This window comes from Gymnoscopelus braueri (assembly GCF_963280865.1).
Source record: "Gymnoscopelus braueri genome assembly, chromosome: 11".
NCBI classification, from domain to species: Eukaryota; Metazoa; Chordata; class Actinopteri; order Myctophiformes; family Myctophidae; genus Gymnoscopelus; species Gymnoscopelus braueri.
Window position 1 is genome coordinate 38,980,197 of NC_137613.1, and position 16,472 is coordinate 38,996,668.

At 41.9% G+C, this 16,472-nt stretch overlaps 1 protein-coding gene across 4 annotated transcripts in view; it reads right to left on the reverse strand.

The window, feature by feature from the left end:
* Positions 1-12,722, reverse strand: part of LOC308095376 (focal adhesion kinase 1-like) — an 83,422-nt gene extending 70,700 nt beyond the window's left edge. For all 4 annotated transcript variants that reach the window (XM_080442429.1, XM_080442431.1, XM_080442430.1 and 1 more), the window contains exon 1: positions 12,556-12,722. The gene's annotated coding sequence lies outside the window, so the exon portion shown is untranslated. The remainder of the gene's footprint in view (positions 1-12,555) is intronic.
* Between the last annotated feature and the right edge of the window lie 3,750 nt (positions 12,723-16,472).

The following is a 16,472-nucleotide window of genomic DNA, read 5'->3' on the forward strand; positions in this document are numbered from 1 at the left end:
TTTCAGTCTGTCAGTCAATGAAGAACACAAGTTTAAGCCTGAGTTTATACTTAGTTGCGTGTCGGTGTCGCGCTGTGAGAGAGAAAAGAGAGACAGAGTGAAATCTGCGTGTGTGGCTTATTATAGCAGAGCTTCTTCTTTTGCAAATTCACCATCAATAATGGAACTAGCAGGGAAATATTAAAACACACACTGACTGAAATATAGATGATCTAACCCAGAAACTATACACAGGCCCTCAGGGCTATTGTGTTACTGTATGCCTACGCACACACACGCACACACACACACACACACACACACACACAGTCCTAGTATTTAATTGCACGCATGTGCACAAAAGACACTTGGAACAGCACACTGTAAAAGTGTACAAGCATGTATTCAAAGACAACCCACACATATTCCATTATTGTCCTCCTCTCTCTCACATACACACACACACACACACACAGAGCTACCTCCTACTCAAATGCATACACACTGTGTGTGAACCTCTCCCGTCCCGACCATTCACTGCAAGCTGCAGTCTCACTTCCCACTCACCCGCGGCCACATGTACAGCTCACACACACACAATGTTTTAAATACATTAATTACATTCATTCACACACACTGTACGGATGCAGACTGATGTGAACGCACACACACACACAGACACAGACACACACCCACACCCACACACACAGTCAGATTCATCATTAGAGAGTGGCAGATGGTAATCTGCAGTAGGAAATCACTATATAAGTCAGCAGGTCAATAGAGTATAGAGCAGAGAGAATACCACAGCACTGCAGTACTGTTACTACAGAATTGAATAAAGTGTTTTAATCAACTGGAGCTGCATGCAAACTACTTTGTAATGCATGTACTTTTGAGTCTGTGTATCGCTGGTGGTTTCCAACAAGGCTGACCACATTTGGTCTGGAACTCTGGATCTTGAACTGAAATCACTCCGCTTCAATATACAGGCACACACATGGTATACCAGTATACACACACACGGAAAGGGACACATACACAAAATGTGCTCAGCTGTGCGTTGAAAATTCTGCACGCTGCAGCTGTATCCATTCAACGCGCACATGTGTAACACCACATAAACACACACTGCATACACACACACTGCATACACAGTCACACACACACAAAAGTAATGTGATTTCTGCACAAACACTGCCCACACAGTACACACAAACATACACTGGCCCATGAACTACAATTTGAAAAAAAGAATCCTTACCATAGTAAAGTCCTTCCATTAAATATTCTTGTCAGAGAAGAGAAGAGAAGAGAAGAGAAGCCCAAGGGTACAGCAGATAAAAGGAGCGAAAGCCCAGTCTTGTGGTGGTGTTGATAGATGCTGCGCTGAGATAGTCAAGCCAACGTAGCGTTGATGGCTAACGCTGACTTTAAGTCACTGTCCTGAGCCCTCCCTACTACCAGCACTACTACACTGAACACACACACACACACACACACCAGCACGCGACGCGTGAGGGAGAGAGAGCACAGAGAGAGAGAGAGAGAGAGGGAGGCGTGTGCACATACAAGAGGGCAGCCTCCCATGACAGAGAGGGGGATGGAGGGCAGAATGAGAGAGAGGGAGAAGGAGGAGGAGGAGGAGGAGGAGCGGGAGGGAGGGGGAGGGGGAGGGGTGTCTTTGTCTCCCAGGAGAGGGAGGGGGTTGGGGGGGCAAGAGAGAGAGAGAGCAGAGTGCGGAGAGTAGATAACAGGACGGAGAGAGAAGATGATGAGAGAAAGGGGGAGACGGGGAGAGGAGAGGGTTAAAAAGACAAGACCACAGGGAGGAAAGACGAGAGGAGCAGAGAAGGACAGATGAAAGAGGAAAGAGAAGGCATGGAGCGGGACAGCAAGCAAGAGAGTAGGAAGAATGGATCATACGTTCAAGTGTGCGTGTGCATGTGTGTGAGTGAGTGTGTGTGTGTGTATGTACTCAATTGTGCCTGTGTGGGGTATGAGTGTATGTGTGTGCGTGTTGCCTGAGGCTTTTCTGTTCCTTTGCTAGAATAGAGCTCTTAAGTCACTCCTCACCTTTAAAGAGAAATGCTATCCTCACACCAGTCCTCCCCCATCCTTCTCAACTCATCAATGCCATCCATAAAGTACACACAGTAAAATCCTCAGTGTTCATTTAACTTTGAAGTCAGGTTTTTGTCATTTTCACTATCTTAGCAAGACACTGACTTTGTCATGGTCAAGAAATATTTGGTACGTAAAAGGACACAAGCTATTAAGGTCAAAGAAATGACCAACCAGAACCCTGGTGGTGATTCGACCAGATAGTGTGTGTTCGTCCGGGTTTCAACATCTACTCATGACGTCCCTGTGTCCCCTGTCATCTGTCAAACACTTTCCTCCCAAACAAGGTATCTCAAAAACAACTGAATGGATTGCCATTATATTTTCTGTGCACCTTTATGCTCCCCGGGGGAGAATGACCTAATGATGTTGATGACTGTCACCCCATGGCTATTTCCCTCTAGTGCTGCCCTAGCACTAGAGGAAGAAGAAATATTCCCTCTAGTGCATGTATAGAGGCCAATATTTCCACTTGCACACAAGATATCTTTAAATCTAAGTTTAAACCATTTTGGTCTGACTGGGTGTAAAGAGCAAAAATAACATAGAATAAGTAGTTTAATAATAAACTACATTCTGAAACAATAAAATAGGCTACTAATGACAGCACTTGATCCGGTTTCATCTAAGGTACATATGTACGTACATATGGTTGAGATTTCAGTTCCTTGTCTTTTTCTCAGTTCACATTGGCTGGAAAAGACTTGTCAAATGATTTGTGGTTTGTCAGAAAGTGTCGTTCCAAGTTCCCTTTCTTCGCCATCGCTGCGCAGTCGTTTCCAGATGAGACAAATACATTTTCCATTCTACATGATGAAAAGATTATTCTCTTCCCATTCAGCATGGACAATGTATGTCTTTTGACTCATGGCGTCTCTTCCAAAACTCATTCTCGGTACTGTTGTCTAGTCTATGTTGATTTGTGCTGTGGGCCCCTGATATGATTTGGTTAGGATTGAGCTAGCAACGATGAGTATGAAATATCCCCCAGAAGAAAGAACTGGATGAGTCTGTCACACACTTGACACAAAGTCTGTGAATGAGCAATGGCAGATACTCAGAGATGAACAGAATACCATTCACACACAGATACACATGCACAGACAGACTGACAGACAGATAGATAGACCAGAGGTGCTGAGTAGGAAAGCAGATTAATCGGGCCACTGGATTCGTGGGACAAGATTTGACAGACATACACACACACCAAATACACTCCCTCCGATTTACAAGGCCAGTCCATCAGCTTCATCTTGATCTCTCTCTCTATCCCTCTTTTCCTCTCTCCTAGTCTGTCCCTCTACTATCCATGCCAGATCAGCTGGTGTGTTATTAGCGCCCTCTAGAGGTAAGGCTGTAACACTGGGGAAGAAGCACATCAATGACTAATACCACTTAAGCCCCGTTTTATACTTCGTCATACGATGGTGTCGCGCGGCAAAAATAGTCTACAAGCTCCCAACGCATTGCATTGTAACACGTTGTAGATCTGCAATGCAAAGAACATTTTTGCCCATTAGGCATGTACCAAATAGTGACACCAGGTTGAAAGTTGATAAACAAGAACTGGCCAGAGGGGCTACCTGAGTTCATTTACCTCCCTTCACGTCCCTTCAACACCGCAAACATCAACTGAAAGCTTTCTCACATGACTTGCTTGGGCTGCTTCCCTCCTACAGTAAGTAACTGAGAATCAACAGAGTTGTCTTCACAAATCTCAGCTGCTGCCACCAGCCTGAACAGTCTTTAGGACACCCTGCTTGTGTGTGTTCACTCAAGCAGATTGTTTAGTTTATTTTTTGTTTTTTGTTTATTTCAGTCAATTTTGCGGTAACAATAATAATATAATATTTTTTTCAGCATTAGGCTATATTGGCAGGTGTCAAGTAGGGTTTCTAAAGGCACATAGGACCCTGGGTACAGCACATCTAAAGACATTCATGTTCAAAGATTTTCACATTGCTGCGATGATGCCAGCATAATGTTCAGCCATAACATAGCCATGGTGTCAAACTCAACACTAGTCAAAGGTTTGGAGTGTCTCAGCAGTTACTCAATAGTTCATTAAAGTTAATTTAGAACTGGAGCGACAACAGTGGAACAGACAGCGACAAAGGTCACAGTAAGAGAAGAGAGAGAGGGAGCGAAAGACAGAGACACAGGGAGAAGGGGGGAGGAAAAACAGACAGAGATACACACAAACAATCAGACAGACTCATAAACGAACAGACAGGACAAAATGGGATTGATGGACAGTCTCACAGACAGACAGAAACACAATGAGGCTGGCAGACAGACAGGCAGAGACTAGTTCACTGACCTAGCCATTGTTGAATGACCCGTTGTTACTGCAACCATTCTGATGATGACTAATCAGACACACACACAACCACACACACAGCAATATAACACACACACACACACACAGCAATATAATGGCCAACACTCACTACCAGACACACTAGTGTGTGTGCGCGTGTGTGTGTGTGTGTGTGTGTGTGTGTGTGTGTGTGTGTGTTGTCATGCTTATGGCCTGTATCCAGGTGTTTTCCTCCTACTAATATCTCTCTCGCTTACTCTCCATGCGCAAAGACCCCATGATCTCTACACTGTGTGTGTGTGTGTGTGTGTGTGTGTGTGTGTGTGTGTGTGTGTGTGTGTGTGTGTGTGTGTGTGTGTGTGTGTGTGTGTGTGTGTGTGTGTGTGGGTGTGTGTGTGTTACAGTATGATTGGAAAACCAGTCATATTGAAAAAGTAGTGCTCGTTTTCTTCGAGTTCACCCCCCGCGCTCCCCAGCAGCGGGGCGGGCCCCCCGTCAAAACTAGGGGGAGGATGATTTACGATTCTGTCCCTATCGGGACATAACTCGGACAGCGCTGAGTCAGCTGAAGGTGACTTTGCAACGCTCGGCACGGTGACTCGCTCGCCTAAGCTCGCTCGGCGATGCCTCTCGTACACCTTCAGATGGTGCGCCTCCGTCGGTGAAAACAAGTGCACCTTTTTCAATCTGACTGGTTGCAAGTGTCTTGCTTGTCCAAATTGTGAACAAACGAACGAACAAATGACTGAATGAACGAATGAGCCATTGTATTGAAAGATGTGTAGCCTGCTGCAACCCTCCTGATTTCGTGTATAAAGGGGCGTGTGTATAGAGCCGGCGAGAGACGGCGCCTGATCCCATTGGTTCACCGATCTGTCCGTCAACCCCCGCCCCGTTAACACAACATTACGAGCGACGCCCACTGCACTCTGGTTGGTTGGGAAATGAAACACTTCCTCATACCCAGTACAGGCTATAGTTGGGCCAGGCTTTTATTTTTTAGCAAAACTAAGCAATAAAAGCCTGGAGATCGAGGCTAAAAGATGTGTGATCAGGTGAATAGCCTGACAGTTTGACTGTAATAAAACACACTTAAAATGATACATAATAATAATAATAATAACTTGGATTTATATAGCGGCATTCAGAAACCCAAGGACGCTTTACAGTACACAAAATAACAAATTAATTGCCAAAAGCCTGGGTAAATAAATGTCTCTACATGAATTCCCAGTTCACTTGAAAACATCATTATGTACCTGCCTGATATTGAAAATGTACCTATGTTGTAGTTCAAACTGCTCTTTAAATTGTATTTGAACACTTCATTGGTTCCCAAACGTTTTAGCTGAAGACCCAAAAGAGAAATCAGATGTTTGCCTGGGACCCAAACTAGTGAAAAAAGCAGATCTACAAGCTCACAACTTCAATTTCTTATATTTTCTAATTTAGGACATTTCTGAAAATGTGTGAATTTGTGTAAATCTTTAGAAAATCTTTTTTAAATAATAATAATTAACGACAACATTTCGGAAACAATAAATAAAAGGGATTTACCCACGAAAATCAATTTTCTCGTGACCCACGAAAATGGATTCGTGACCCACAAATGGGTCCCGACCCACTGTTTGGGAAAAAGTGCAATACTTGACCTAAAGTGAAGTGTGTTTTCAGTTCACTGTGCACTGGTCTGACGGAGGTTTGCACTGAACACACTTATCAACGGCCCAGTCAGCAGTTTGAGCACGACTCTGGTCAAAGCAGCACAAACCGTGGGCTGCACAATTAATCAGAGCAAATCTAGTGCATTCTGCATTTCAGACAGCCAACTAAACAAGGTGCTGCGATGCTGTGCAGATTCAGAAACAGTTTTACTCCTTGCTTGATGAAACATCTGGTCAACCATTCACACATCTGATCAGTCAGTCACATTATCAACAGGTCTCCGCCAGGTCAGGTAGGTTATTGTGGGCCAGCAATGTTCGGAAAGCATCTGCCTCCTGGTGGCGCTATAACAGGCCAATCTGAAAAGGGGCAGAGGTTCTGCTCTGGCATCCAGGGAGTGTGTGTGCATAGTTCACGTAGATTGGGCCAACAGTGCCTGAGATTAGCTGTTCACAGACAGACACACAGACAGACGGACGGACAGGGGGCAAAACATCTCGGCCTTAGGCCTGGCGGAGACAATCAACCACAGTCATTCATTTCACATGCCAGGTGCATTCATTGGTGGCTCAAACAGTTCAAGTACCTACCTGTCTGAACCACATCCTTTTGACATTTGGGGGGTTTTATTCCAGGGACCATTTGGAAAATGTCATACTGATTCAGAAGTTACAGAAGTTAGTTACAAGTGTATATAGCTTTCTGATAGCGAAGAACCCATTGGGCCTATGCTCTGACACTGACCAAATCAGAATAGCCTGACATCTCTCCAACATGGTTGGTTTAATGTAAACTAATGTAAGCAAATGTGTTGCTGCAGTATTTTTGATATATTTGAGAGCCAGTGTAAAATCCCAAGAGAGAAGAGATGACAGAGGGCAGGGTAGCTGGTCCACAGGTTAAAAACTCATCTCATTATTCTCTACTCGCTGCATGAATGAATTACATTAGTCGTCTCACTCTCCTCCTCCAGTCTCTATGTCTCTCTCCCTCTGCATCTCAGTATGACAAAGCTCAACAATTGTTCCTTTCTTTCCTTCTCTCTGACTCACTGCTATGTAATTACCCAAGCTGTCCTCTCGAACACCACACACACATACACACAGGCAAAGACAGAGAGCAGTTCTCTAACCAGAGTGTATGCGGCGTTGGCAGCAGCTAAAAAGCGATTACATTAACAATATGTACCACTGTGTTCTGCTGTATCAACTCATATACTAATATAACGCTAGTTGTGCTTTTTGAGTGTGTATTATCTCCTGCATTACAAACATGCAGAGAGCTATCAGGAGTAATAACAGCAATAATATTGGGAGTGTTTTGATTGTTGATAGTGGATAAAGCTGCACACCAGTCACTGGAATGGTTGGGGTTCGAATCCAGCTTGTGACGCATGTCCATATTGTCTGATGCAGCAGGAGAGAAAAGAGAGCCCGAAACTACAGTCTAAACATTTGATCATGGCCACCATGTAGAGATATGAGGTACAGTAGAAGCTCTCTAACCTTGACTCTATACAGTATGTGTTCCAGTTCCATTCATCACCGACTTGACACTCTGCACCAAGGATGTAGCCTTCACTGGAATTATACCTGGCTGCGTACTGAAAACAGCAAAACAGCAATTGCAGATCTACAAGCTCACAACGAGCTTGTAGATCTGCAATTTCCGGTGCGAGACAACAGCATGCAACCAAGTATGAACCAGGCATAAAGTTCTGTAGCTAGTATTGCTGAGTATGCGTGTGTGTAGTACTGTATGCGTCCTACTTGTGTGGACCTTTCCTTTGATGTGCATTGTAATGTGTGTATCTGTGTGTCATACACTGTAGCTGTGTGTGTGTGTGTGTGTGTGTGTGTGTGTGTGCGCGCGCCGCGTGCGTGCGTGCGTGCGTGCGTGCGTGTGCGTGTTCGCCCTGAAGACAGACGAGTCATTGCAATGATGTCATTTCCTACCATTGTAGCAACTTTCAGATCCAACAGGCAGCAAGCACACCGACTACAGTATACATGCTAGACTTGTACCTCCTCCTCCATCTCCAAACATGCACATTAACGACCATTTATCCAGACGTTTATTGAACCAGGACATGCACACGCAGGCACACAACAAATCAGAAGCCATCACAGGCACCGCAGACCGTAAACTACTCTACCGCACTGTGAAGACTGTCATCATATTGTACTGTAAGTAGGGTTGGGATCCGGAAACCGGAGGAATCGGAGGAACCGGATCGAACATTGAGGAACCAATGTCTGCTATACAATTACAATACAAACTTTTTCATTTCAAGGACCACCATAACTTACGTGTTTGGTTCCATTTGTACACTCTCAGAGTTACAGACCTGTAAAGGGCCCATTTGGAACCCTGTATAGGAATCGTTAAAGGGAACCGTTCAGAAACTGTCACACAAAAATAGCAAAAAATACCATATGTACAAGCTTGTAAATGTGGTATTTGTTTGGCTATTTAAAAACAAATTCAAAGACAAAAATGATATATTAAAACCGATTAGTTGCATTAACTGTTGCAGCCCAGGTATAATGACTTCTATGGTTTGGTGGTATTTTAGCAGAAGTAGCCTGAGGGGCCATAAACCACAGCACACCTGAATGTTTCCAGAGACATGAAAGCATATCGGGCAGAAACCCCTTATCTCCATATTATAACTTTTTGTGTTTTGTTGTGAATGAATGCCCTACTCGATCATACTACAGCATCACTCAAAAGTATCAAAAGTAGCAGATTTACAAGCTCGACACTCCCCCCCCCCCCCAAACACACACACACACGTTCTACCCACCATCTGGGGCATTGTCTTATTGTTGTGTTTTCTATCCATAGCATCAATATCAATCACTCACATTAACTATTATGTCTAAGAAGAATTCGGTACTGTACAAGGAGACAAATACTGAAGGTGCAGCAGAGTACATTCACAAAATCATGGACGAGGGGCGTAGGTTTTCATACTATACACAACATAGTAGTGTAGTTCTCAGGGGTCTCCAGCATATATGATGGCTGCCAATGATAGCGGAGGCAGCTCAGTACACACACATTCTTGCACAAACACAAACATTCAAAACAGTTAGTGAGAGAGTGTAAATTACAGTACAGACATTTGCTACCGGCCAAACTTTTATCTCCACACAACATAAACACACAGGTTCTCTCTCACACACACACAGTACGCTCTGTGTGGCGTTGTTGGCGCTAAGAGGAAGAAGGCGTTTTCCTTTCAGCTCCTGAGGGACACAGCATGTTTTAGGATGTACAGTAAAAGCTCTGTGTGTGTGTGTGTGACACACACACACACACACACACACACACACACACACACACACACACACACACACACACACACACACACACACACACACACACACACACACACACACACACACACACACACACACACACACACACACACACACACACACACACACACACACACACAGGGGTCCACATCCTGAATGCAACCAATCCAGAAGCAAATGGAATGGACCTTCATCCAGCCTTCCTGTCCACACACACACACACACACACACACACACACATCTTCCTTCACAGCTGAAACCACATGTGTGGGAGGACGAAGCACAAAAGCAAAATTTAAAGAAGACAATCATATGCACACATGTTCACATAGGACATATGTGCGCTACACGCAAACACATTCAGGACACACAGATCGCTTCCTTTGCACACATGCAGTGTACACACTGTGTGACTGATTCATGCTTCAGACAGAGCTCATTTCTTATAGTCAGTACTAGTCAAGATATGTGACTTCATATGAGATTTCTCATTTTTGCGATAATAAAAAAATATATGCCTGATTTAACCACTTTCTTGCAAGACAAATAGCAAAAATAGACAATCTACAAGCTCACAAAGCATCACATCGTGTGAGCTTGTAGATTGGCTATTTTTGCTACTTGAATTTATTTTTGAACATTTTCATCTATAACGACATGCCCAAAATAGGGACGCCAGGCTGAAAGCGGCGATAACAACATAATGAGAACTTCCACCACTTAACTACTTGCTGGATGACCGTGTGGCTTAGCACACTGGTTCTCCCGGGTCCTTGAGGGGGTCCCCACCAAAGTGAGCAGCAGTTTAAACACTTAAGCCCTATTTTATTTTTCAGCTATTAAAAAATAGACAAGATCACAACATGCCACGATGCGACACATTGTAAGCTTGTAGATCTGCTATTTTTGAAATCTTCTCTTATCGGGGTCTTCTTTGGCACAAATATATTTTCAAATGGTGGTATGTGGGTGGCTAAATACACATTCATTTGGGCCTGAAAATGTTTGAGTACAACTGATCTACGTAGCCAATCACAGACAACAAGAGATGTTGCATTGGCTGCAGGTATAAGGGGAACAGGTTACAAAAGGTCTCTATCTATGTAGTATAGCCTACTGTAGCATACCTTGGAAATAACAGGAAAAAAAGTCACACATTCTGGCTTCCCAACTGAACAGTTTCTCCTTGAAGAATAAATGCCTCGGAAGACACACACAGAAACACTACTCACACACTCATTCAGGACACACGTGCACATACCAACACATACAGCGAGTGTCTGCAGTGATTATTATCATGCAGTACTTAGATCCATTATGAGTCACAGCATACACTGTAATCTACTGACAGTAGACTTCTAGCACTAAACACTTCTCTGTGTTTTTGGTCGGAATAAAGAAAGAGAATAGAATCAGAACCAATGCCTGTGCTTTTTACATAGTGGCAACATACATAATAGCAATTTAAAAAAGTGTGTCTGAGTTCTGAATATAATATAATAGAATGTAGCATGATATAGTCTCATAGTGCTACTATAAATATAGGTCTCTCACAGACTGGAAAGCAGTTCTCACACACTCACACACACACACACACACACACACACACACACACACACACACACACACACACACACACACACACACACACACACACACACACACACACACACACACACACACACACACACACACACACACACACACACACACACACACACACACACACACACACACACACACACACACAGTCCATTAGCCAACTGTGTTCTAGCAGTAAGAGTGTAGTATAAGCCAAGGTGTATCCCATCTTTCTCACGTGGTTGCCCTTTCTGCATGGCAAATCACATTGAACTGAATTGGATTTATTTTGTACAATGCCTCTATGTTGATCTCTGCAGCACCCTACACAGTGTGCCATTCTCAGTACAGGATGTGGATGGGATGAATTTGGCTGCTTTGCAGGCCGTACAGTGTACACCAACACTTTCATAAAGCTCTGTGTGTATAACACCTCTTTGAGCTATGGCTGGCCTGCATGTCCTATAATAGACCAACAGGGTAATGTGGGTTCTGTACACACACAGGTAGGAAGGTTTCTGGCTACATGAGCTTTCGCAACAAAGAAGTAAACAAATAGAGGATAAAGTCTAGTCAGACTGTCTACAACCTGCTTTATCAAACTCGTTTTGGGGCTGGAAGTGAATTTGGTTGTCCCGGGGGGGTCAACTTCACAATTAACAAAAAATAAAGACAAAACAAAAAACAAAAAAACAACAAGGCAACACTGTAGCTATAGAATCGAGACAACACAGTTTGAGAAAGACTGAGATCAAATGAAGGCTAATCCAGTCAAGAGTTACAACAGTCACTGTGTGGACCATAACTACATTCAATACCAGTGGTGTAAAGTAACTATGTACATCTACTCAAGTAATGTAGTACAATATTGAGGTATTTTTATTAGTATAAGTATTAGTAGTTTCAGTACTTTTACTCCACTATATCTCAGAGGCAAATATTGCTTTTTACTACACTACAATTATTTGAAAACTTTAGTTACTACTTACTTTGTAGATTTTAATTATTATTACAAAACATACATTACCCACTTCAGCCCTATATACATTTCGACCATTTGAAAATGATTTGTATATATTTAACTTGTGAATATGGGACATTCTGCATAATGAGTACTTTCTACTTTTGGTACAGTACATTTTGATATCAAAATACTGTTGTACTAAAGTAAATTCTGAATTCCGGACTTTAACTTGTGACAGTCAGTATTTCTACATTGCAGTATCGATACTTTTACTTAAGTCAAAGATGCGAGTACTTTTACCACCACTGCATTCAATACATGTGATTCTCTGGCGACCAGAGTAGGAGGCACTGGGACAGTGGCTAGGCTACAGTAGCTGAGCTCACTCAATGCACTAAAGTAAAACTAGACACTCTCAGTCTCTCCATTAATGTTGTTGTACGACGTTTCCCCACATACAATGAAAAGAATGGACCAATATGTTGTGAGGAAGCGTCTGAATGTTGTAATAAATGTTTAATGTTAACATTTCACCGCCTTCACTGATTTTGTTTTAGCTCTAAAGAATAAACGTCCAAAAAAAAACAAGTCTAACTCACGTTGACTGGTCTCAGCCGGTGTTTGTCTTCACTTTATCGGCGGGAGAACATGTTATTAGTCATTAAATAATCCGTTATTTCAGTTGTATAACAGCAGTAAGAGTGCGTTTTTCCTTATGTCCCTTTTTCTTTTTCTCTCTCTCTCTCTCTCTCTCTCTCTCTCTCTCTCTCTCTCTCTCTCTCTCTCTCTCTCTCTCTCTCTCTCTCTCTCTCTCTCTCTCTCTCTCTCTCTCTCTCTCTCTCTCTCTCTCTCTCTCTCTCTATTCCTGCTTCCCTTCCCCACATCCAGCATTCCAATATGGCTGCTGCTGGGAGCTACACACGCACACACGCGCGCGCACACACACACACACACACACACACACACACGCACGCACGCACGCACGCACGCACGCACGCACGCACGCACACACACACACACACACACACACACACACACACACACACACACACACACAAAGCCTAGAGGCAACCAGGATAAAAGTGACATATGAATACATTTAAATATTAGACATTGTATGTTAGTACATAGGGAAAAAAAGAAAAAAAATACTTTCGCAGTCAGAAAAGCATATATATATATATAAAATATATATATATTATATATACTGACTGTGACAGTGGACCTACACAGCTTCAAAGCATGTTAAATCACTGCTTGAACTGACTGGATTTAGAGAACTTAATTAAACTTCTCAATTAAACAATTTTACTTCTATGTTGAAACAGGATTTGCAGAGGACTTAATGTAGGCTACTACAGTTTCACGGATGACATCTGGCGTTCAGTAAAAGCTATAGCAATGTTATGTAGACGACTGCTGGTCATTTCTCATATTCTCATGTAGTCTCATATTCAACAGCACGTTTTTGTCTATAGTGGGGATCCAAGTAAAAATAATAATAATAACTTAATTAATAATAATAATTAAAAAAATCCAAATGAAATACAAAATGGTCAAACATTTTCATAGAAGTAGGCTATGCCATTCTAAATATTATTCTGTATGCTGTATAAATCCCTTCAGTGTTGTAAATCACGAATCAATCAGTCACTCAGTGCTCACACTGTTCATACTTGGACTATAGGCCTACTGTATATTGTTTTTACCTTCATGATCCTGCTATTTCCTTTTTTTTTCTCCATAGCTTCTTGGTATTTATGTCTGCAATTTCCAACTGTCTGGACCAGACAAGTCTTCTAGCTATTTTTTTTACTGCTCCTATTGATTATTTCTTATAGGCTAGTATTGTATTGTATTGTATGTCTTAAGTTTATGTCTTGATGAATTGAATACACAGGACCACAATGGAAACAAGCCCTCAGGGCTTTTTGTGTTATCCTTTTAGCATTATTGTATAACTGTAGGCTACCTCTGTACTTTTTGCAAACTGTTAATAAAGTATTCAATCAATCAATCAATCAATCAATCAATCAATCAATCAATCAATCAATCAATTGCATTGTACAATTTGTTTGTTCTGGTCACTTCAGCAATACTACCAGAAACCACTAGATGGCAACATAAGATAGGGTTTGCACCGGTTTGTACACGGCTCTGCATTGATTGATTGATTGATTGATGTACTTTATTTAGTAAGACATGAGAAACAGTACATGGAAGTACAATTCACAATACAAGGTCTACTAAATTGGATAACTCGTAAAGCACTAGCTGGTTTAAAATGAGTTCCCACGCACACAAATCATGATGACATATAAGAGACAGACAGATATACACTACTATACAGAACGTCATCAGTTTACTACAGGTTACTGGTATGAGACATAAGAAATATGTACAAAAGAAAAAGAGAGGGGGGGGGTTAGGTTAAGACTTTGGGGCCCGTTTGGAATTGCAGCCTCCTGAAGGTGTTTCTGCACGTATCCTTGCACCATACAGTGTAGTAGATAAGTGAAAGAAGTAGACTACACTTGAGTTGTCACTTGTCAGGGTGCCATAGGTGACTCAAATTGAACTTTTGATTTGAATAGCAGCATAGGCCTACCTGATCATAAGTTACACGTCTATGATATGTTGTAGACTAGCCTATACGTAATGAATGAAGCAAGGAAGTGAAAATTGAAATTGGAAGTGATGACACAAAGAAATGAGCAGACAAAATTGGAAGTGGAACACTATCAAATTATAAAATGAAATGGGTACTCTTGCTGCATTTCCTGGCACATACATTTATATTGCAGAATAAAGCCCCCCTCCTTTAAGTTCTGTTTTCGGAACCAGTGGGGTCAAATAACATTGGCCTCTGCCAATGTCATTTGACCCCACTAATTCCGAAAACTCGTCCACATAGAGGATGTCATCTGAGGTCTCCCGCCCACCCGCTCGTAAAGTGGAGGAATAATTCATTATTAATTAATCGAACTAATCGATTTAATCGATTATAATAAAGAAAACTAATTGACGTGGTACCACAGCAACTAAAGACTCCCACACCCTCCTGTCTAGCTGCATCAGGGTTAATAAAAATAATCCATCAGTAGCCTAATCGTTCCCTATTTTGGGCTTGTCATTCATTGGTGGAAGAAGTAGCCTACTCACACTTTTACTTAAGTAAAAGTATCAATATAGAATACTCTGTTATAAGATAATTCCTGTACTCAAAATTTACTAGAGTAGGCCTAGGCATAAAAGTATAAAGTATTGGTATCAACATATACTGTTCACTTTTATAGCCAACCTAGTTTTCTGCTTTGTGCAGAGTTAAACAACGGTTACTAAGCCCAAATGAAAGGGTAGAGAGAGAGGAGTGAGTCTAAGGCATTACTCAAACCAAATGTCTTTTAAGGTGGTTTATTTTACTAATCACACATACAATACATTTAGGTAAATAGGTAATAAAACCTGGTAAGAGAGAAAACAAGCACAGAACATTCACAGTATTAAGATATGACTTCATCCCATTATGAACACATCAAACATACAATCATTTACAATGCTTTACTTACTATTGACTTTCCACTCTCTTCCAGATGATCAATGGGTCACTCAAGAACCCATATTCGAGGGACAACCCATGGCATAGTTACTTATTAGAATCTGAGTCTCTGTTCTGAGACCTTCCTAATTTATAAACTTCTCACACAAGGTCCGCCTCTAGCAACAGGAAGTTCCGGTTACCCACAAAGCCTTGCGATTCCTTGCCATTTCCTGTCACGGTGGAGCCAGACTGCATTATGCAGTCAAATCAGTTGCTTTGTTCTTACACAAAGCTTTTGTCTCTTATCTAGAAAGCTACCCCCGCTCGGAATGTAGGGCTTCCTTTGAAGCACGTAGCTCAGCAGGGAGTCTACTGTGGGCTTTTGGTCAGCTATTGACTTTTACAGTTGCCTAGTGTCCCACTAGCTTAACTTAATTAGAATATTTTGGTATATCCTAAAGAATGATAAAAGCACATTACTATGAACAATAATAATTCACTTTTCTCTAGCCCTATGGCTTGGATAATTGAACACCTCCCACCTGAGATAACTGAACCATGTTCAGTTCTCTCACAACCAACCTCTACTCACCATTTTTCGGTGAGCTTTTTTGGCTTCTTAAATCATGGCTTTGGGAAGTTCGATTTCATCTATGTAAACTGCTCTGATCCCACACTCATACAGGTTACATTCTCAACACAGTTTTCACTCATTGTCATTAAGTGGCTCTAAACCCATATTTTGGAATAATTTACAGTTCAACTTAACTTTCTCAATTTGTAATTTTTAAACTTTTTTAATAATCCAAATTGATTTTGGAAACCTTTCCTCCTCCCACTGTTTCCCTAGTAAGTCAATGTCCTATTTAGGGCATGTTGCCATGGCAATTGACATAGTAACTTGGGTAAAGGGTTTAAAAGATTTTAAAATGGCTGATCTACAATCTTACCTTTAAGAAACTTCACTCTGCATTT